Consider the following 22,236-nt stretch of genomic DNA (forward strand, 5'->3'; position numbering starts at 1 on the left):
TAAGGAGAAGAAGCGACTTTGGCAAGAGGAGCCTCCAAAACAAGGTGCCTAGAAATCCTGGACAGTGACCCCTGGAAGCAAGGTGGCTCTGAGGTCTCTGGTGGTTCAGGATGAGGCTTGAGGTGTTTGCTGACTTCAGACCACCAGTTAAGTATGTGAGTCCGCCCAGGGGGAACACCTTCCAGATCAGGAGAGGGAAAAGGAGAATAAAGACGAGGAAGCGAAGCCAATTGAAGGAGCAAAGGAGAGGCAGCAGAGCAAAGGCGCAGTAAATAAAAAGCAAAAAATAAAGCTGTAGAAACAACACAAGTATCTGGGCAGTCTCAGGAAACACAAAGTGAGCAAGCCCACCTGCTCAAAGGCAGAGCCACTTGGATTGAATTTCAAAGTCACAACAGATGCACTGGGGACGCCCGTTAAACAGCTTTGTGGAGTGGTTGGAAGGAAAGGCACAGAAAACAATGTCCAGGCAAACACCGGGAGGGGAGCTCTCAGCGTGAGTGGGTAGGCTGCCGCTGAGGGGCTCTGAGGCCAGGCTGCACCTGGTTCTCCCTCAGCAGAGAGGCCTGTTGGAGGAAGCCAGAGGCAGGCTCCCCGAGGGAGGGTTTGCCTGCTGGTTTGTTGGGGAGGCCTTTTGGGAGAAGAGGAGGTGAGAGGGAAATTGGGCAAAGGGAGAGGCTGGGTCATGATACAGTGTCAACAGAGGTCTCAGCCGACCCGAGGCCTCCGGAGCAGGGATGGCCCTTCAATTCTGGAGGTGCATCTGGGCAAGTGTCGTGGCGTCCCCTCTCAGCTCCCTCGATTACCTCTTACTGGTGCTGACCCCTCCGCCTCCCTGTCAGACCCAGGGCTGCTTCTTTTTTTTTTTTTTTTAAAGATTTTATTTTTTCCTTTTTCTCCCCAAAGCCCCCCGGTACATAGTTGTATATTCTTCGTTGTGGGTCCTTCTAGTTGTGGCATGTGGGATGCTGCCTCAGTGTGGTTTGATGAGCAGTGCCATGTCTGCGCCCAGGATTCAAACCAATGAAACACTGGGCCGCCTGCAGTGGAGCGTGCAAACTTAACCACTCGGCCACGGGGCCGGCCCCAAGACCCAGGGCTTCTTGAAGGGCTATGCTGGTCTGACATCTGGCAATGCTTAGTAAGTGTCTGTCGGACTGACTGCAGCATTGTGTAATCGGGGGTGAATTTGGGGGTTGTTTTCTTCCCCCTGTTTGAGGTCATGCACAGGAAGCCTCCGTGTGGTAGAGGAAAAGGTGGTCTCACATGGTCTCAGGACAGGACCCTTGAATGTGGCGGACGTCTTAGACCTAGGACATTGCAGCCCACTCAGTGTCTGTTACATTCTTTTGTGGTCTTGAAAATTTTAGGCTTTTGTCTCAGCTTGGAGATGAGGGTGTGGTGAGCAGCCACACATCCTGGGATGCATGGCTTTCTGGTGGCCTCGTCCTTGTGGGACCGCCTCCTCACCCTGCACATGAGCCCTGAGAAGCCTGCCATACTGTTAGGAGAAGTCTGCCTGCCCAGGGCCCAGCTTTGCCTCGGGATTGTGTGGCTGTGGGTGGAAACAAGCCCAGGACTCAGGCTCAGGGACCCGGGTCTGAGCTCCAGCTCTCCTCTCCAGGCCTCAGTCTCCCCCACCTGTTAGGTGGTGACAGACATGCTCTCTGTGGGGTCATTGTTGACCAGACTCCAAGTTTTAGCTGAACGCAGAGCCCTTCAGAAGACCTGCGGGCTGCCTTCCTGCCCCTGCAGCTGGGCACCAGCCCCCAGCAGTGGGTGGCCTCGCTCCACAGCTGTCCTCCTAGTCGAGCCCGCCACGGCTCCAATGAGCTGGGAACCGTTGGATCTGGCCTTGTGGGGCAGTTCTGTCTGGGACCAAGCCCTAGAGAGGCTGGCAGCGAGGGGTGCAGGGACCCTACTCCAATGCTGTGACCGCTGGCCTCACACACTCCGTTGCATCGCTGGCCAGGCACACTTGCGGACACCAGATGGTGCACTCGCTGTGGGTTGTTTTCCCAGCAATGAACCCTCCCAGACTAGGAACCAGTGCCCCCAGGAATCCCTGGCCCCAAGTGCCACACAGAGAGCCTGTGTCCAAACCTTCACCATTTGGCCCTGGGGCCAGGCCAGGCTGAGGCTCCGGCAGTGTCTGGGGAGCCTCTCCCAGCACTGTGACTGCAGGCCCAGCCACGGTCCTGGGAGGGCCCCGGCTATCCGCGTAGCTGCAGGGAGTCCGCAGCCTGCTGGGCAGACCTGCCCAGGGTCCAGGGAGCTGCCCCAGTGAGGGCCGGTAAGAAGACATGTGGGCCCCCAGAGAGGCCTTGGTCAGGCTGAGAACGGTCTCTGAGAACGCCTGACTCACGGCCTGATCTTCACAGACAGGGGAGCACCTGGCAGGGAGGTGGGTGCAGAAGTGGAAAGGCAGCGAAAGGGCCGAGGCCTCTGCGGCAGTGCTTCCCTGGTGCCAGCTGCTCCCCTGGCACACCCCGAGAGCCCTGCGGCACGGCTGCACCCGAGATCTGCGGCCGCCCTGTCTAGGGGGCATTTTGAAACTGCTGTGAGAGAGCCAAGAGGGCCAGGTCAAGGGAAAATGACATGACCGAGAGATGCTGTTCTGGCCCCAGATGTCACACCTTGGGCACCATCTGGTTGCCCCTTCTTACCACTCCAAGTGCCAGCAGGTCCCAGAGACAATGGGCACTGGGGCCCGCCTCCTGCCTGCTGGCCTCTTCCGTCTGACCAAGACCACGGAGTCAGGGCCTGACCCACCCACCCAAGGTTACAGTCCAGTCCTTGCAGAGGCCGATGCAGCCTGTGCCCTGCGGCCCCTCGGTGCACCAGAGGGGGACGAGTCGACGTGATCGATGTGCAACCTCTGACAGGTGTTTGAACTTGGGGGATGTCTCCTTGGTCTACTCAAACTTGGTCCAGTTGTGCTCCAGATCATTCTAAAATAGTCAAGGATTGGGTTGGAAGCCCTGCCTCACCATGGGGACAAAACCAAAAAGGCAAGTGGCAGGGTCACATGAGACATCACTTGTCTTCCCTGCACAGCACATAGTGTTAGAGGGCGGGAGGACACGTGACTTCCCCCCCAGGACCCAGACCCAGAGCGGCTGGACCTGTGCCTGTGGCCTAGCCCCTACTGTCTGGGGCTCACCCTGGAGCTTTCCCAAGGATGTGCTTTTGGGCACAAAACTGGCTTGTTGATGAGGCCTGTTGTAGTGGTTTTTGTGGTTGTCGTAGTTGTTATATATGTTTTTCGTTTTTTTAGAGATTAGATGACATTCACCTAAGATACAGTTAGCCATTTTATTTATTTTTTAAATTTTTTTTAAAGATTTTATTTTTTCCTTTTTCTCCCCAAAGCCCCCCAGTACATAGTTATATATTCTTCGTTGTGGGTCCTTCTAGCTGTGGCATGTGGGACGCTGCCTCAGCGTGGTTTGATGAGCAGTGCCATGTCCGCGCCCAGGATTCAAACCAATGAAACACTGGGCCGCCTGCAGTGGAGGGTGCGAACTTAACCACTCGGCCACGGGGCCAGCCCCTACAGTTAGCCATTTTAAAGTGTATTAGTGTATTCACAGTGTCGTGCAGCCACCAGCTTTCCCTAGTTACACAACTTTCCACCACCTGTGTCCACTATGTAATGAGTCCCCGTCCCCCGTCCCAGCCCCTGGTAACGCCTCATCTGCCTTCTGTCCCTATGCATTGCCTGTTCTGGATATTTCATATAGAAGGAACCATGCAACGTGGGGCTTTTTGTGTCTGGCTTCTTTCACTCTTGGGTTTCCTCCATGTTGTAGCATGTGTCACAATTTCCTTTTTAAAGATGAAGAATATTCCATTGTATGGATAGGCTGCCTTTTGTTTGTCCTTCATCCATCGATGGACATGTGGGCTGTTTCTGCCTTTGGCTGTTGTGAATAAGGCTGCTGTGAACACACGTGTGCACGTTTGTGTGTGGACACGTTTTCATTCTCGGGGTAGATACCCAGAGCAGAGTTGCTGGATCACATGGCAACTCTGTGTCTCACTGTTTGAGGAGCCACTAGACTGTTTTCCCTGTTGTGGTTCTTGACAAATGGGTCTTGGAGGAGGGTGGGTGGGGCCTACACGAACCGTCGGGCAACCAGATGGAGGACCTATGTTTGGCCTGTGTGCCCTGGCCTTTGGGCCACCCCAGCCCAGGTGAACAGGGTGTCCTGATGGGACCCCCACTTCTCTATGCTCGTAAACCAAGACAAACTCCTTGAGAACACAGGCCTGGGGAGGTCTTCCAAGATGGGCTGTGCCCTCCCAACCCCCCATCCCCTGGTCTCACCCGGAGCTGTGCTCTGTGAATCCTTCATGGACCAGTAAGTATAGGGTGTGCTGGTGTCCCTCTGCTCGATTGTATCTTTCTCATACCCCACTCGTGGGGCAGTGGCAAGGTCCCCTGAATGGGAGTGGTGACATCCTATGCCTGTCTCAGATCCCTCCTGAGCCCCTGTTAGAGTGGAGCTTAGGGCAGCCGAGGTGGCCGCACAGGCCTGGGCCACAGGGCAGTGGGGCTGTTGAGTGACCGTCCAGAGAGGACAAGCTTTGTCCAGTGTCTGTGAGGAGTCAGAGAGGAACAAGATGTGTTCTGACTTTCCTCCAACGTGGCTGGTGGTGTGGCAGCGGCAACATGCTAGCCTCGTGGGAGACTCCCCCTGGGGATCTCGTTTCTGAGGGCACGTGAAGACCCCAGCTGACGGTGGCATTGGGGTCTGAGCCAGCAGGAGTGGCCTTGGTGGGCACGGGCCTGGCCACGGGCTCAGCAACCTGAGCAGCTGTCCCGATTTTTAATATAAGAGGCTGATTGAAAGTAAAGTGAGATTAAATTATGGAAATGTTATATCATTAGATATTGGTAAATAGAGTTGGAAATTAACCATAAACTTATTAGTCTGTACACCACTACCATTTTTAATATTCCCTTCTAATCCTTTTCATTGACACTTGTTTTAAATAGTATTGTTTCACAACTATTTAACACATTTCCACCTGCTTTCTCCTCTTTCTTGTGTTGCTTCCTAGCTGTCTTCCCGAGGGACCCTTTTAAACAGGCTTTGTATAATTCCGATGATAAAAAAGCATCGCCAGAGCTGTGTTTTCCTTGTCAACAGTCCTGGCCTGAGAATTTCACCTGCTAGTTTTTGCCATTGTTGCTTGATCTGTTGCATTAAGGCCTGTTGACCCATCCGGGGTTTTGGGGGTTGTAGCTGAGCAGAGGGTGCAGAAGAGACCCCTGGAAGCAGCCCCTCCTCTCCCTGATCCTGGAAAATGGGGGCAGGAGTGGGGCAGGCCCAGCTGTGAGGGATGCCCGATGTGGGGGGCAGGGCCCGCAGAGGAAAGGCCCTGGCACTGCAGGCACCAGGCTTACGTTCCAAGTCCAAGCCCCAAAGCAGCTGGTGACCCTGGGGCCTCGCTGAAGATGGGGAGGGGACGGGGAGCAGGGGCGAGGTAGGGGGACCCCACCCACCCTGTGGGGCTGTCCCAGGGTGAAGCGAACTCATAGGTGGAGGCAGCACTCTGCCCAGTGCCCCGTGGATGGGAGACTCACTGTCCTCTGCTGAGGAGGCTTGTTGTCCGCGTGGAGGGAAACTGACACCCGCTGACCCCTCACTGTCACAGGCACTGGGGGCTCTAGTGTCACTGGTCACATGTACGAGCTGAGCAAGTCCCTCTGCCTGGTACCATTTCCCCCCAGTGGCCTACACCATCTTGCTGTGTTCATGTATGTCTCTTGAGAAGACAGAGCATCGGGAGGCCACAGTGGGCTGGCTGTCACCTGCACGGATCTGTCTTCAGGAGGCTTTGTCTAAAGGGTCTTTCTCATCAGGCGGGGTGAGGGGACTATGCAGCCCGGGTCTTGGGCCAGGACCCACCTTTAGACTCATGTGGGCTTTGGAGCCGGTTTATGAAGAGATCCTGGCGGAACCTGGGACTCAGATCCAACCTTAGAGGTTTGCAGGGTAGACCCTGGTGGGCAGGGGCCGTGAGGGGTGGGAGGGGCAGAAGGCAGGACGTCAGCTGAGGATCGCAAGGGGGCACTCACTTTCTGGCCACTTTGGACAGAAGGCAGCCCGGAGGACAGGCAGTGTTATCCTTTGACAGTCCCTGCTGCGGGACCTCTCTTCCTTGGCCCTGAATCACAGAGCCACTTGGGAGGAACACAGGGTGAGGCCGAGTCATCACCAGTGGAGTTTAGTGAAGACTACCCCTGTGGTTTAGAGGGACCAGGCTCGAAGCTCAGGCTTTCAGTGGTCCTTAAAGTAAGATTCCATTCCCCCAAGGTTGGGGACATGAGTGCCACCCTGATGTTTTAGGGTCTGCATAACCAGTGTTATAGGTTAGATTGTGTCCCCACAAAAGATAGTTCAAGTCCTAACTCCCGTACCTATGAATATGACCTTATTTGGAGAGAGGGTCTTTACAGATAATCTAGTAAAAATGTAGTCATTGGGGTGGGCCCTGATCCAGTACAACTGTGTCCTCGTGGAAAGGGGAAATTTGGGCACAGACACGCGCAGAGGGGGAACGCCACGTGAAGATGAAGGCAGAGGTAGGGTGATGCATCTACAAACCAAGGGACGCCAAAGATGCCAGCAACCAGGAGACAGGCCTGGAGCAGATTCTCCTCAGAGCCCTGAACTGTGGGAGAATCGGTGTCTGTGGGCACAGCCCGAGCAGGTGGCAGGGAACCCTGATGGGTGCCCTAGTCATGTGACCGCTATGACCAAGTGACGGAGCCATGCCTGGTCTACTTCCCCAGGTGACATTTCCGTTTCTGTCTGTGCTCAGCTGTGCTGCTATTGGCCAGGTTCTCAGGGCACGTGGGACGGCAGCCACCTTCAGTCCTTGGTGGACAAGCAGGGCATCCACCAATCACAGTAAACAGCTTTGCTGTGTCGTCTGGACTCGCTCACTCCAGCAGAGCCTGGGGTGGCGGTGACCTTGGGGATGCTCACTCCCGAGGTGGTCTGGGACCACGTTGCTATAGAGTCGCTGCTGCTCAAGTGTCTGTATTTTAGCAGCCAAACTGATAACGTGCAAAGAGATTAGCTGTGTGTGTGTGTGTGTGCACCACATAGTTAACTTCAAGGAAGTTGTATGGTGTTGTTTGATGTTTCCAAACTTTCCACCCTGGACCAATAACATATACAAGTACTTAACCACAAGGCCTTTCATGTAGATGAATTAAGTCCAATCAAGTTAAAAAAAAAAAAAAAAAGGTGTCTTCACCCCAACCTGTGGTTCTCCGAGGCCTTTTGAAGGTTCTCAACGTCACCAAAACTCTGGAACTATAGAGGGTCACACAGCCACCTGGAGGAGCCAACAAGCCCCATGTGCCTTGCATGGAGTGTCCAAAAGTCCTCCGAGGGCTGCGGTGACCTCCCCAGGAAGGACCTGCGTCTGGACGAGTGGCGCTGAAGTGGAAAGTGGCAGACACCTGCCCTGTGTGCCGCGGTGGGAGGCCCTGACCTGTGCACTTTTCAGTGTTTTGCTTGGGCTGTTTTTTGGCAGGACACAGATGATGGTGCATCTTGGTGTGGCATGACCCAGCCTGCTTCATTCCCTGTGCTGAGGAAGCTTTGATGTGAGTGACAGAGAGCCCAGCTCCATGTGGCCCGGTGACTGTAGTCCACCGGCTGGTGTGGCCCATGTCCAGCTGGGTTTGGGTCTAGACAACAGCCAGTCCCTGTTCCGAGCTCTGTTCTGGGTAACATGCCTCAGCTGTTTCTTCCCCAGTGTGGGTACCCAGGGAAAAGAGGCAGTAGGACGCCTGGTGTCAGGACCGTACATGTCAGTTTCCCTATGCAGATGTGCGCTTGGGATCCGAGTCTCACCTTGGAGACAGATGGAGGGAGAGAGGGAGGCGATTTCCTTGATGGTGTTCCCAATAAGCCATCCGGTGTGATGGAAAAAGCAGTAATCCCTTCCTGACCATTGAAAATGAGCACAGAGTTAAGGTAATAGTTTATTTGTTCAACAAACATTAATTGGGCACATACCGTGTGCCAGGCCTTGGGCTCAGGACTTGGAGAGAACAGGACAGCAGAGGCTCTGGCCTCATGAGGGATTTTCTCGGGGATAAAGCAGGGTGTGGGGCACGAGTGGCCACCGTAGCAGTTTCAGAGGGCAGCATGGTCAGGGCCATGGTGGGAGAGGTGGAGGGACCTGAAAGTTGCACAGCCTCCTCCCTGTGAGCCTGTAGGATCCTGGATTGCCCTCCCTGTGTCTTCAGCTCCCAAGAGGTCAGAAATCACTGATAGCCTCCCCAGGCATGTTCTCTGCCTCCCCAGGCCTATAGGACGTGCAGAACAAGGCGGCCGGACTGGGAGATCCAGCTCCCTGAAGCTGCCTCTTAGAGGCACAGGGCTGAGGGCCTGCGTGCAAGAAAACAGGTCAACATGTGGAACTCAGCGTGTCTGAGACACTGTGACCCTGTGCAGATGCTCTGCAGGTGCGATTTTCCAGGGTCATTCTTCAGGGAACACTGACCCTGGGAAGCCACCTCTCTGGACCAGATGCCAACCAACAGGGTGTCCTGGGGGCTGAGGTTGATGAGGGAGGGACCAAGGGCTGGGAACAGCAGAAACGAGCCAGCAGTGGTCTCCTGGGTCCTGCAGGGACGGAAGTGGGGCAATGACTGAGGACCCTGCCAAGCAGAGCCAGCTGCCTGCTCACAGAGCTCCAGGTTTTTGAAAACGTCCTTTTTTTTTTTAAACACCTTTATTGAGGCATAATGTACTTGATACAACCAAATGGTACACTTAAAAATGGTTAGGATGATAAACTTTCTGTTTTGTGTATTTTACCAAAATTGAAACAATTTTTTTTAAAGGGCAGCAGAAGGGATCCTTGGGTGATGGAGCAGCCCCGCGTCCTGACTGTGGTGGCGGGTCGTGAACCCACATGTGCGATGAGGTGGCTGGGCACTCCTCACACACATGAGTAAAGCAGACCGTGGAGATCAGGGTGGGGCGGGCGGGCTGTATCCACGTTAGTGTCTCAGTTCCAATATTGTTCTGTGGTTTTCCAAGATGTTACCATTGAGGGAAATGGGGTGAAGGATGCAAGGATCCCTCTGTGCTATTTCTTACGACTACATGTGAATCTCCAATTTCCTAAAAGTAAAAAATTTAATTAAAAAAAAGCCTTTGGACAGCTTCATTGAGGCATAATTGATGTACAGTAAATTGCACGTATTTAAAGTGGACAGTTTGATAAGTGTTGACATTAGTCTACACCCGTGAAATGGTCACCACGATCAAGAGAGTGAACATAATTATCACCCTAGATGTTTCTCCACCCCTCTGTATTTCTCCCTCCTTCCCTCCCCGCCTCTCCCCTGTCCCCATCCCCAGACTAATGCTGGTCGGCTGTCATTATAGATCAGTTTAAACTTTCTATAAAAAAAGGAAGGGCGTATAACTAAGGACAACTATGAGGACCCCTAATCCGGCCACGGGCAAGGCCAAATGCCTGGATTTGCTGAGACTTGCAAAGTGCAACCAAAGGAGCTTCTAGAAGGTCCTGTCAGCAGTGGGACGATGGTTAAGGAGGGTGCTGTGGACTGAATTGTTTCCCCCAAATGCACACTTGAAGCCCTAACCCCCAGTGTGACTATATTTGGAGATAGGGCCTTGAGGAGGTAATTAAGGCTAAATGAGGTCATAGGGTAGGGCCCTGATCCTGTAGGACTGGCACCCTTTGAGAAGAGACCCCAGAGAGCTCACTCTCTTTCTGCCATGTGAGCACAGAGTGAGAGGTGGCCGTCTGCAGGCCAGGAAGTAGGCCCTCACCAGGAACCCACCATGCTGGCACCTTCATCTTGGACTTCCAGCCTCCAGAACTGTGAGAGAATAAACGTCTGTTGTTGATGCTCCCCCCGCCCCTCCCAGTCTGTGGTGTATGTTATAGCAGCCTGACCTGGCCAAGACAGAGAGGGTGGTGGTGACATTACAGTTGTGAGTGAATTCACTCCCACCTTTAAGGAGTGCAGGCTCACTTGGGGGAGATTCTCCAAGTCCTGGCCTTGGCCAGGTTGCCTGAGTGCCCTGCACTGGGATGGCCAGGCCTCTGTCCCACCGGGCCCCTCACCTTTCAGCAGTCTGCACTGGGCTTCTTTCTTTGGTGGTGCGAGTGGTCTGAGAGGGGGACAGTGGCCCAGGAGAGGGACGTGGTCTGAGAGAGTTCCAAGCCCCAGCCAGAAGTCACACAGGAATGTTGACTACATCCTCTCGGTCTCAGCAAGTCACCAGCCAGCCCAGATCCAAGAAGATGGGAAAGAGACTCCACCGCCAGAGGGGAGGAGAGCATGAGGCACAGGGTTGGGGGGTTGTAGGTGTATCTTTGCAGGCAGTCTATCTCTCCCCATCCACTGGATCTCACTGCTCCCTTGTGCACTGGATCTCACCCCCCTTGTGCACTGGAGCTCACCCTCCTTGTGCACTGGATCTCACCACCCCCCCCAACCCTTGTGCACTGGATCTCACCTCTTCCTTGTGCACTAGACCCCCTTTGCCTGTTCAGTGTTGTCCCCTGTGTCCTGTACTGGTCTCTCCCAGTCTTCTAAATCATTCCCCTCAAGGTGAAACCTGCTGTAACCTCTCCTGTCTCTAAAACCGCAGCCAGGTCACCACTCCTCTTTGACTTGAGGTCTCATTGGAGCTCCGACTCTGTAACTCCTGGCTCCCCCTTCAACAGAAGTCCTGAAAAGAGTTGAATCTGCGCCCTCTCTCGTGCCCCCACCCGACTCCTTCTTTAAGCCGCTTTCCCCAATAGCCCATTCAGACCACTCTGTTGGTCACCTCCTGAAGCCGGTTGTCATCATCTCTTTGACTACTACTTTCCCTGGCTGTCCAGGATACCACACTCCTGGTTTCTGTCCTATCTCACTGGCTGCTCCTTCCCTGTCTCCTCTCCCAGCCTCCACGTGCTGGTGCGTGCCACTCTGGCCCCTTCTCCATCTACGTCCCTCCCTCACATGGTAGGCCATCCGTCAGTCACCCAGCTCTAAGTCCTCCATGCCCTGATGTCGCTCATGCGTGTATCTGCAGCCCTGACCTCTGCCCAGGGTGCTGGACTCCCTGGCACGGCCGTGGGGATGGCTGACAGGCATCTCCATCTCACCACCTGGAAATGGGGTTGTTCCCCTGCTCTCCCCGTCCTTCCTGTCTCTGTTCACACGAGTGCTCAGGCCACACCTGGAAGTCAACTGAGTCTCCTTGAGGTTTCTCACCATACATCCCCACCGTCAGCAAACCCTGCAAGCACGTCCTCCAACACGTTTGCGGAGCGTACCACATTCACAGCAACATCATTCCCCACAGCCAAAGGTGGAAGCAGCTCAAGTGTCCATCGATGGATGGACAGATAGGCAAAATGTGGTCTGTCCATACAACGGAATGTCATTCAGCCTTAAATAGGAAGGAAATTCTGCAGTATGCTACAACATGGATGAAGCTTGAGGACATTAATGCTCAGTGAAATAGGTCAGTCACAAAAGGACAGATACTGCATGACTCCACTTATAGGAGGTACCTAGAGTAGTCACATTCCTCCAGATGGACAGAATGGTGGTTGCCCGGGGTAGGGTGGAGGGCGGAATGGGGAGTTGTTGTTTAATGGGGACAGAGTTTCAGTTTTGCAAGATGAAAAGAGTTCTGGAGATGGATGATGGTGATGGTTGCACAACAAGGTGAATGTACTTAGTGCTACTAAACTGTACAGTTAAAAATGGTTGAAATGGTCGATTTTATGTCGTGTGTATCTTACTGCAATTTAAAATAATAAGTAATAAAAAATCTTTCTGAGAGATGACCCCTTCTGACGGCTCCCCATTCCCAGCCACTGTCATCTCCCTGGGCTGTTGCAGTAACCCCCTAACTGGCCTCACTCCTCCTGCCCTTGACCTCCACCCCACCCCGGCTGTCTGCAACACTGCAGCTGGGACCATCTTTTAAGCACACAACTCTGGTCTTGTCTCTTTGCCCAGAACCCCCGTGACCCCCATTTCAGTCAGAGTAAAGCCCCGAGGTCCTCCAGGGTTAGGTACCCCCTCTGACCTCCTTCCCTCCCCCTGCCCCTCCTGCTCCCGCCCCTCTGGGCTCCTTGCTGCTTCTCAAACATGCTTCTGCCTCTGGGTCCCCTCTGCCAAGATGGCTCTTCACTTATCGGTCTCCCTTCAAATCCCACCTTACTGGAAACACCTGTTTTCCATTTAATGCAGTGGTTCTCAACTAGGGGCGATTTTGACCCTGGGGACACATTTGGTAACATCTGGAGACCTTTTTGGTTGTCACACTTGGAGGGAGGACGTTCTACTGGCATTTAGTGGGTAGCACTGAGGGATGCCACTCACTGTCCCACAGTGCACAGGACCACCCCCACAACAAGGAATTATGGGGCCCAAAGGTCAGCAGTGGCGAGGCTGGGAAGCCCTGCTCTGATCTGAAGGGCTCCTGCCCGCCGCCTGCCCCATACCTTGCCATCTGTTCCCACATTACTGACCGTCATCTGATGTGTCTGCTCACCAGCTGGGCAGCACTGTGGTTGGAGGCCATCCCTATGGTGCTGGGTCGGGCCATCTCTTCTGGCCTGGTGTTCTTGGTGACTTTGGCTGCAGAAGAGCTAGGGTGGAGAATGAATCTCGAGAAGCCCCTCTGTTTCCTGTCCCCACGTCAACGATGAGGCGTTCTCAATTCCAGCCCAGGGCAACGGGTGGCCATCGATGGGAGCTTTGGGGACGTCAGTCAATGTGCAACTGGGCCTGAGTGAAGGCCACATTCAGCAGAGGCCCAAGCTGCGCGCCCCTCACACCATTCCCCTTCTGGTTAAAGGGCTGAATGTGTCTGGGAGAGCGGTTCAGATCCCCAGGAGGCCTAGGAGGGGAGGGCCTACTTAGATTGAGCAGTGCTTGAGTGTGCTAACCTGGGACGGAGGATGAGAGCTGTGAATCAAGACTTAAAGGAAAGCTTCCCTTTGCGATTTTTTCATTGTCACCTGCTCTTGGAAAATAAGCAATATGGTTAAGTAGTTTTTGTGAAATGTTAGGTATTATGTCTGAGTCCTTCTCTTATTGGTCTTTTCAATCTTGACCAAAGAAATATTGAGCTTGAGCTGCAGCTCTTTCCTGACTCTGCTAAGTGCACTCGTTATTCACCAGGAAAGTAACAGTGACTTGTAGCTGCAGGCGGGGTGCTGGCGTGACTTTACCAGGATTGGATCCCCATGAACTTGGAAATTTCAGGTGGATTAAAGAATGGTGAATTACTCTATTGGATGCAATTCTTTTCAGTCCTTGAACAAAAGGGGCTTCACACTAGGAGTCTCCACAGCATCTCACGTCATTTCATTCCATTTCTTAGAAAGAAGATAGAAACTTCTCCAGCTGAATGAGGTAGGATTTTTAATGGGAAGGCCAGAGAGGTCACAAATGCTGGCCTTACCCTTAGTGTGGAAGAGATTTCCTGATCTTCCATTGGCCAGTTATCTGCAGGGCACCTACCCTGTGCCACCCATGGTGCTGGGTGCTGGGTCCGCTGGAGAACAGAGGACAGTGCCTACCTGCTGGCACGATGGTTGATGTCAGAGTGAGGACACCTCTGACTTAAAATACTGTAATCCAAGTATGCCACACCTGCAGTCAAGTGCACCCAACGTGTGGCTGTTTCTGTTGACCCCGTGTGGCCACCCCCAGACACCTGGGCCCCTCTGTCTTGGGACTGTGAGCTTGAAACATTTCCCTTTGTTAGAAAGATAGCGTTGATGCGTTTAGGACCATCACACCCCATGCCGGTCATGACTGCTCATGCAGTCAACCACCTTGTGAAGAGAAACTCAGCAATCCTGGGGGTCTGGGAGCTGTAACTCAAGTCCACAACAAGATACCGCCTTATCCCTTCAGCTGGCAACATGAAGACGTCCTCTGGGTCCAGGTGTTGGAGAATATGGGTCCTGGGATCCGAGACATGGCTGCTGGGGCATGAGCTGGTACGACCCAGGAATGGCACCAGGCAGAGTAATGGCCCCAAAGATGGTCACATCCTGATGCCTGGAGCCCATAACTCTCTTAGGTAACTTGGTGAAGTGGAATGAAGGTTGCAGATGGGGCCAAGGTTGCTAATCTGCAGATATTAAAATAGTGGGATGATCCTGGATTATCCGGTGGGCCCAGTGTATCCACAGGGTCCTTAATAGTGGAAGAGGGGGCCGAAGACAGTCCGAGGGAGCCTGTGACTATGGAAGAAGGTTCAAGAGATGCACCATTGCCGGCTTCGAAGATGGAGAGAGGGACCACGGATCAAGGCAGGCAGGCGGCCTCTAAAGCTGGCGAAGGCAAAGAAACACATTCTCCCCAGAACCTCCAGAAGAAACAGGCCTGCTGAGCCCTTGGGTTTAGCCCAGTGAGACCCATGCTGGAATTCTGTCCTCCAGAACTTTTAAATAATACGTTTTGTTGTTTCAAGCCACTAAGTTTGTGGCAACTTGTTACAGGAGCCATAGGAAACTGACACCTGCCTCCTGGGGACATGCACATACACAGCCATGGAACATGAGAGAACATTCATGAAGCTCTGCCTACACAGCAAAAACCTGGAAGGATGTGGGTGCCTTCTACGGGGGCGTGGCTGCACGCTCTGTGGGGCTCCACACGGGGCAGTTGTAGAATAATCATGGGCGAAGGGCAGAGCGTGCAGGATGTGGCAAATCACACGCTGGTCTCAAAATATCACATACGCACGCCGTCCTTTTTATAGAGTTGAAAACAACCAAAAATACATTGTAGGACTGCATATGGTGGCAACCACGTTGCATTAAAGGGGCCGTGTGAGTCAGGCTCTGGGGTGCAGGTAGCTTTGTGGGGAGTGGCTGGGGGGCCGAGGGTCATGGGGGTTCTACCTGCCTGTAGATGGGCCTGTAGGTGGGCTTGTGGGTGCTTATGGCACAATTCAAAATAACTTCTGCATTATTTAACTGTTTTGCATAGTTGAGAAATAGCCATCTCCGGGGCCTGTGAGTCTGTGGGCTGCCTCCTTCAGAGAATTCCCAGCACAGGAGTTTTACATTGTGCTGCCGGTAGCATTATGTGTGAAAAAGCTGAGCTTTTCACATAGTCAGATTGTTCTGTCGTTAGCAAGGGGAAGGCAGGTGTTCTGTGTGCAGAGAAGGAAAAGGTGGTGAGGGGGTCTTTTATGCAGAGGGGCTGTAAAATTTGGGGTGCCTCCGACAGCCGGCATTCAATGTGGATCTCATCAGGGCTTTGCAGATGAGAACTAGTCAACTTGCGTGATCAGTAAGACGTCTTTGGTGGCGAGAAGGACACAGCCTTTGGTCCGTTTTGGGGGAGATTTGCAAATTCGCTTCCTTCCAAGATAGGAGCAAAAGATCCCATTTGTTTTGCCTGGATCTAGAAGGGGATAAAAGCCTTTTCTTTTCTTGGATCTCCAGGATCGCTTCGACTCGGCATGTTTATCTGCATTTCTGTAAACTCCTTCCAGCTGAGGTGTGTGGCGCACGATTCTCGTTACACAGCCCAAGCCGAGCTTCTGGATGTGGTGTCATTTACGTACTGGGTATAGGGGGAGATGGGAGGTGGGAGTTTGACAAAAGAATTAAGAGAACATAATGTTTCCTTTGATAACTTTTCCTTTGAGTTATGTGGAGAAGTAAGCGAAGGGAAGGAAGGATATAAATGATGTACTGTAAGCTGTAAAATTTAGTGTATTTAAATAATTTTATAAGATGTAAGGGTCAGTAAGATGCAATGGGACGATCTTATCAGTGACCCATAGTTTATTTTCACTCGCCGTAAAGGATAAATCTCTCCAGATTGCTGGTAAACACTGGCTTTAAACCACCTCCTTCCCAAGTTACAGGCATAATAAGCGTCCATGAAAGATAAAAATCACGTGACCTTAATGTTGTTTTTTTTGAGAGTCCTTTTTTGGAGTTTTTGGTCTATTTGTGATGGTCATTTTGTTTCTAATGTAGAATGTACTCAGGCGTTAGATCCTCAACCTGGCTGGAAAGTGATTACCCGGGACTGCTTTTTTAGGGAGAAGGTCAAGGTCTGCGGAATTCGAGTGGGAGCAGGGAGCGCGGGGCCAGGCTGGCTGGAGGGGGCTTCTCCCTGGGATGCACCATTCCAAGGAGCTGCTTTTTCCCCTAGAGCAATAGTTTTTTTAAAAATTAGGGTGAAATTCAGGTAACATAAAATTAGCCATTTTAAAGTGAACAATTCAGCGGCATTTAGTACGTTCACAATGTTATGCAACCGCCACCTCCATCTAGTTCCAGTACATTTTCATCTCCCCAGAGGGGACCCGTACCCATCAAGCGGCCACTCCTCCTTCTCTGCTCATCCAGCCCCTGCAACCACCCATCTACCGAGGGGCTGCTTTTGAAAGTGCACAGGGAGCAGCTTTAAATGATTCAATTTAATTTGATGATGACTCATCACCATCAGCATATTTAAGAAGGATGAAGGTTAAGTTAACAGCTGAGGTGAGCAGCATGGTGGGGGCTGGGAGCTGGGGCTGCACCTGACCAGCACCGTGCTCTAGCTGTGTGACCTCGACGGTGCCTTGGCCTCTTTGTGCCTCCGTTACCGTCTGTCAGATGAGGCTGGCAGTCCAATCATGCTCAGGGCTGTGGGGGAGGAGATGAAGTGATGCTTACGGAATGGGAGAGAGCCTGATTTACCTCACGTGCCCAGGGAATTCAGCTGGAGGAATATGGCTTCACTAAGATGTGGATAAACCCAGAAAATGTTGTGGCCACTCTACCAACCTGAAAACCGATAGCCTGCAAACTCATAGTCCCGACTAGAGAGCTGAGGTCACAGGAGGGTGGCAGCCTGGTTCTAAACTTCCACAGCGAGTCCCTGGGCCCCGTGAATATGCTGGGTTTCCCTCCTGCTACTGTGTGTATGGCGCATGGGCCTCAAGACAGGAGGTTATCCATGTGGTCCCTCGAAGCAGGAGCTTTCTCTGGCTGGTGGCAGAACAGGGAGTCAGAGAGATGTGAGCCCTGAGACGGATTCCACGTGCTGTTCCTGTCTCCTAGATGGACGGGCCAGCTGCCAAGGAATGCGGGCAGCCCCCAGCCAACAAGGATCCAGACCTTAGACCCGCACCGCAGGAACTGGATTCTTCCCACCCTTGTGAGCTGGGAAGCCGACTGCAGGCCGACACCTGGATTCCAGCCTGGAGAGACCCTGAGCAGAGGACCCTGCTGTGCTGGACGTCTGACTGCAGAACTGGGGGCTCCCCATCTGGTGTTGTTCTGAGCTGCTAAACTGTGGCGATTTGTTTCACAGCATGGAAAACGAATATGCGGGCAACAGGGGAACTGAATCCCTGAGGAGATGAGGCCTCCGGGAGAGCCAGGACTAGGGACTGCTTCACCTTTGGCAGAACATGGCAGGATGAGGTGGCCGCCCTAAAAGTGGACAAGGAAACAATGGAAATTTCTGGATCTTGAAGGTTGTGTCTTGGCTGTGTGACAGTGTGGTCTCCCCAGAAGCCCCAGGAAGACGCCTGCGCTCTCTCTGAAGCTCTGTTCTGTGGGCCTTGGGTGCCCCACACTAATGGGCTGAATGTAAAAGAGAGGGTTTTTTTCCTGTCTTAAATCTCTTTAAAAGAGAATTAGATGAGATTCCTAGAGTAGACAAATTCATTGAAACAGAAAGAATGGTGGTGCCAGGGGCTGTGGGGGCTGTGGGGAGTTGTTGTTTAATGGGGACAGTTCCTTTCATTCTAAGACAATGAGAAGTTCTGGGGATGGACGGTGGCGGTGGCCACACAACAATTTGAACGTACTTAGTGCCACAGCACTGTACACTTAAAAATGGTTAAAATGGCAAATTTTATGTCATGCATATTTTACCACAATAAAGAAAAGATAACTGAGCCAAACCTGATGTCTTAGCAGTTAAAGTTTGGTGTGCTCTGTGTCTGCAGCCTGGGTTCAGTTCTGGGCGTGGAACCACACCACCTGTCTGTCAGCAGCCATGCTGTGGTGGCGGCTCACACAGGAGAACCGGAAGAACTTACAGCTATACACAACTATGTACTGGGGCTTTGGGGAGGAAAAAGGAGGAAAATTGGCAACAGGTGTTACCTTAGGGCGACTCTTTCCCTACAAAGAAAAAAAAGATAATTGACCTCATAAAAGATAATTGATTTAAAATAGCTCCATGCTATGTTTTACAGTTTGTAACATACTAGAAGGAAATGTTGGAGGACAAAGGTCCAAAGATGGGAGGGAGGGATGATGTCCACACGTGTGAGGGTCTTGCACCTCACATGGAGGCATCTGACACACCGGGACAGGGCCTCAGAGCTCAGGAGGATTGTAAACCCCAAGAGCAGCCACTAGACGTGGAAAAGAAAGGAATGGCCATAAGCCAGCAGTGGGGATGAAGTGAGATTGCACAAACACACTCAGTCCAGAAGGTGGGGAAGAGAAAGGGCACAGAGACCAGAGGGATGAACAGGAAACAAACTGAGTGCAGCCGGGGCAGGTACGGCCACTTGCTGGCCATTCAGGAGGGCACTCTGTTCAGCAAGGCTGGGTGGCCCTCGGTGGGTCACAGCTTGTCTTAGCGCACCCACTCATGGTCCTGGGGTCTGCCCCCGGCCCCACGGGGTCAGGAGGACTAGCTGAGAAAGCTGGTGAGAGACCATGCCTGGAGTGTGTGTCCTCAACGGTTAACGACCACAGGTGCCAGCATCATGGGGCGGTCACTTCATCGCTGTTGGGCTGCTGGGAACACACTGTCCATCCCAGGGAAACTCCGTGGCGGTTACCTGCCTTCCACTTTGCCAGGCTCTGGGAGGTCGGAGCCCCCCTGGGGAGGGTGGAGATGGAGGGGTGTCCCAGCCCATGCTCACAGTCAGTAGTCCTGTCCTGGGCAGCCCTTCTCTGGGCTCTGATTGATCAGCAGGCAGGAGCATGGGGTCTCTCTTGCCATTTGAGTCTAGAGGGTGGGATGGAAGGGAGCACATGGCATTTACCCCATGGGGGTCTTCTCTGGGCCGAGGATCGAGCAGGGCAGAGGGGCAGGTCTGAGGACAGCTGTCCCCCAGGTGGAGGAAGAGTTCTTCTGGCCACTGGAGCCTCCGACTGCACAGGTGCACTTTCTTGGGCTCCACGTCTCTATCCCCACGTACCAGTGAGGCCTCTAACTAGCTTGAAGAAGGGGCCAGCAGGCACCTGACACCCACCAGGCACCTCCTCCAGGGCTCTGTGCACAGGGGGTGTCTGACTCCATCTGGACTTCTGGAAATTTCTCTAAGGAATTCTCTAAGGACAGGGTAGTCCCCCGTGTCTTCTCAGGGGCCCACAGCCCTTCCCACTGCTCGTGGGGAAACCCCAGCCTTCTTGCATGAAATCCCTTTCAGCTGGGAAGCAGCCGTGCTGCAGGTCGTGTTTTCTTGACCCCGTCTGGACGTGGGTCCTCGACTGGGGTGGCCTGGACTGAGGCCGTCCTAGGCAGAGCCCTGCTCCACACTGCCCACCTTGTTTTCTTAAAAAAGTAAAAACAATTTAATTTTTTTCTGATTGTAGTAGTAATATCTAAAGAAGTAATACATGCTCATCGTAAAATAAACTCAACCTTCAGACAGCTGGAGAGGCGAGAGGGAAACCCACTCAGGGGAGACCTGTGTTGGTATTTTGCTGTATTTTTCCAGATCTTTCTCTTTACATACCCATGCTTACATATAATTTATAAAAGTGGAGTATTCTGGCACTGTTTCTGGAAAACAAATCTGGCCAGGTTGCCTCCCTGCTTGATGGCTTCTCCAGCTTCTGGCAGTTTCAGGAAAATTGAGTTCCTGACCTCCACGTGCCTCTATCCTGCCTCCTCCTTCGTCTCTGGGATCCCGCTGAGGCACAGCTGACAGGACAAGGGGGCCCTGTGGTGGCCTGCATGAGTGTCCTGGGGCCTGTTGCTAACACAGTGCCTTGACCTGGGGCTTAAAACAACAGGCATTTATTGTCTCACAGTCTGGAGGCCAGAAGCCCAAGCTGAGGGCGTCAGCAGGGCTGGTTCCTTCCGGAGCCTCTGAGGGAGACTCTGTTCCAGGCCTCTCTCCTGAGCTTTTGGTGGCTGTGCTGTTCCCAGCTTATGGCCGCATCTCTCCCATCGCTGCCTCTCCTGCTTCTTTGGGGACATTTTGTCATTGGATTTAGAGCCCACCCAGGTAATCCAGGCTCTCATCACGAGACCCTTAACTTAGTCGCATCTGCAAGGACCCCTTTGCCAAATAAGATCATGTCTACAGGTTCCAGGTGGACTTATCTTTGGGGCCACTATTCAGCCCACTACAACAACACTGTGGGGGTGGGGAGAAGGCAGTCTGCCGAGCATAGCAGGGCCCAGATCCGAGGCCAGAGGGGCTGAGCATCCAAGCGCATGCCCAGCAGGTGGCCCGCAGTGGTCACCGGGTGGGTGTGCATGTGAGCGGGGTGTTCAGCCAGCAGCAGGTGACTTACTTCTTGAGTTGGTGCATGGGACTTCTGCAGCGCCCCCTCACCTCAGGGCCTTCAGGGCTGATTTGTCAGTCTGGTTCAAGCTGCCGGAGTCCCCTGCAGGGCACCTGTGTCCTGAGGTGGCCTCCCAGCTGCAGGCACACCCTGAGAAAGACAGGAATCCAGATGGGGAGGGAGCGTCCATCACGGGGCTGCCCATGCCCAGTGTCCCCTGGGCAGCTGTCTCCAATCTTTCAGGAGGCCCCCAGGTCTCATATCTGTCCCAAGTGTCACAGGAAGCAGCTGCAGCTTCTTCGGGGTCATAGGAGACTGTGGGGCTCTAGTGGGCTGAGGCTCCCTGTGTGGGTGGACACCGAGGCCCTGGCAGTGTGGGGGGCTCAGGCAGGTCAGGAAGTGTGTCTGCAGGCACCTGGGCACAGGGGAAAACTCAGGCAGGCTGGCCTCTCACTGCATCAAGTGGCCCCTGACCCGGCAGCTGGTGTGAGATCCAGGTGGACCCTGGGTGCTGCAGACCCCCAGAGGCCAGAACACCCTCTGCCTGACGTGCGGACAGCCCCTGGCCTCATGGCCTGACTAGCTGTGGACATGAGTAGGGGCTGGCTCTGTCCACTGGGACTGTGGGGGCATAGGGAGGACCTGGGGCAGGAGCTGTGCTCTGAGGGAGGGGACAGTGCAGGTGGGAGGAGAGGAACTGGGGTCCCCAAAGGAGGGACCCGTCGACCTCCCAGGTTCTCCACCCCCTACAGGGAGGCTGTAGAAATGAAAATCAGCTACAGCTACTGGAAGTAGGGGCGCTGAGACAGCCTTGGCCCCCTCCTCTCTCTGAGACAGGCGTATTTTAACAGGATAAGTCACTCGCCTAAGTTTTGAGTTGAAAACCTTAAGCTGGGGCCGGCCCCATGTCCAAATGGTTAAATTTGCACCCTCTGCTTTGGTGGCCCAGGGTTTCGCGGGTTTGGATACTGGGCACGGACATGGCACTGCTCATCAGGCCGTGTTGAAGCAGCGTCCCATATACCACAACTACAAGGACCCACAACTAGAATATACAACTATGTACGGCGGTGGGGGGGCGGGGCTTTGGGGAGAAGAAGAAGGAAGATTGGCAACAGATGTTAGCTCAGGTGCCAATCTTTAAAAACAAGACCCCCCCCCCCCCCCCCCCGCCCCACCACCAAAACCTTAAGCTCCCTGCCCTCTTCTTGCCAAAGGGTGACTCCTCCAGCCCAGTGGTGTTGGGGGCTGGGTGGTTTGGTCCTCAGCCCCCAGCACTCCTCTCGGTTGGACCCCTGGGACTGTTGCTCTGAGACCTCCTCCAGATCTGGAGCACCGCACAGTGGCCGCAGCAGCTTTGTTTGGTTCCCTAAGCTTGTTTCTTTCTCTAAAGAAACTCAGTTGTCACGTGAGTGGGAAGGAGGCCAGCTGGGAGGGGCTTCTACTTTGGGGAGCCTTCCTGGGATGCTCTGGAAGCCCCTCCTGCCTCTTCCTTTCTTGGGCAGCAGTGGAGGGGAGATCTGGAAGATTTCCAAGCAGACGTGGGAGCTGTCCCGTTGACACTGGAAGCCATGGCTTTTTCTTTGCCTCTGGAATTTTCTCCGCGGGGTCCCTGTGCTGGGGGTGGACATTACCTGGAGTGACCTTGAGGAGCTAATCGGGAAATGGATGTTTTGAGAGCTTTTAATTTGCCTCCCCTGATGG

The 22,236-nt window shown here is 53.5% G+C and overlaps 1 protein-coding gene and 1 long non-coding RNA gene across 8 annotated transcripts in view; both read left to right on the forward strand.

Moving 5' to 3' along the window:
* Positions 1-22,236, forward strand: part of ZFYVE28 (zinc finger FYVE-type containing 28) — a 121,114-nt gene that overhangs the window by 9,689 nt on the left and 89,189 nt on the right. The window lies entirely within an intron of this gene.
* LOC138923667 (uncharacterized) lies at positions 15,490-17,962 on the forward strand. The gene is made up of 3 exons (XR_011437644.1): positions 15,490-15,544; positions 16,358-16,545; positions 17,107-17,962. It is a non-coding gene; the product is annotated as an uncharacterized lncRNA (long non-coding RNA).

Source organism: Equus caballus, chromosome 3, assembly GCF_041296265.1.
Source record: "Equus caballus isolate H_3958 breed thoroughbred chromosome 3, TB-T2T, whole genome shotgun sequence".
Lineage (NCBI taxonomy): Eukaryota > Metazoa > Chordata > Mammalia > Perissodactyla > Equidae > Equus > Equus caballus.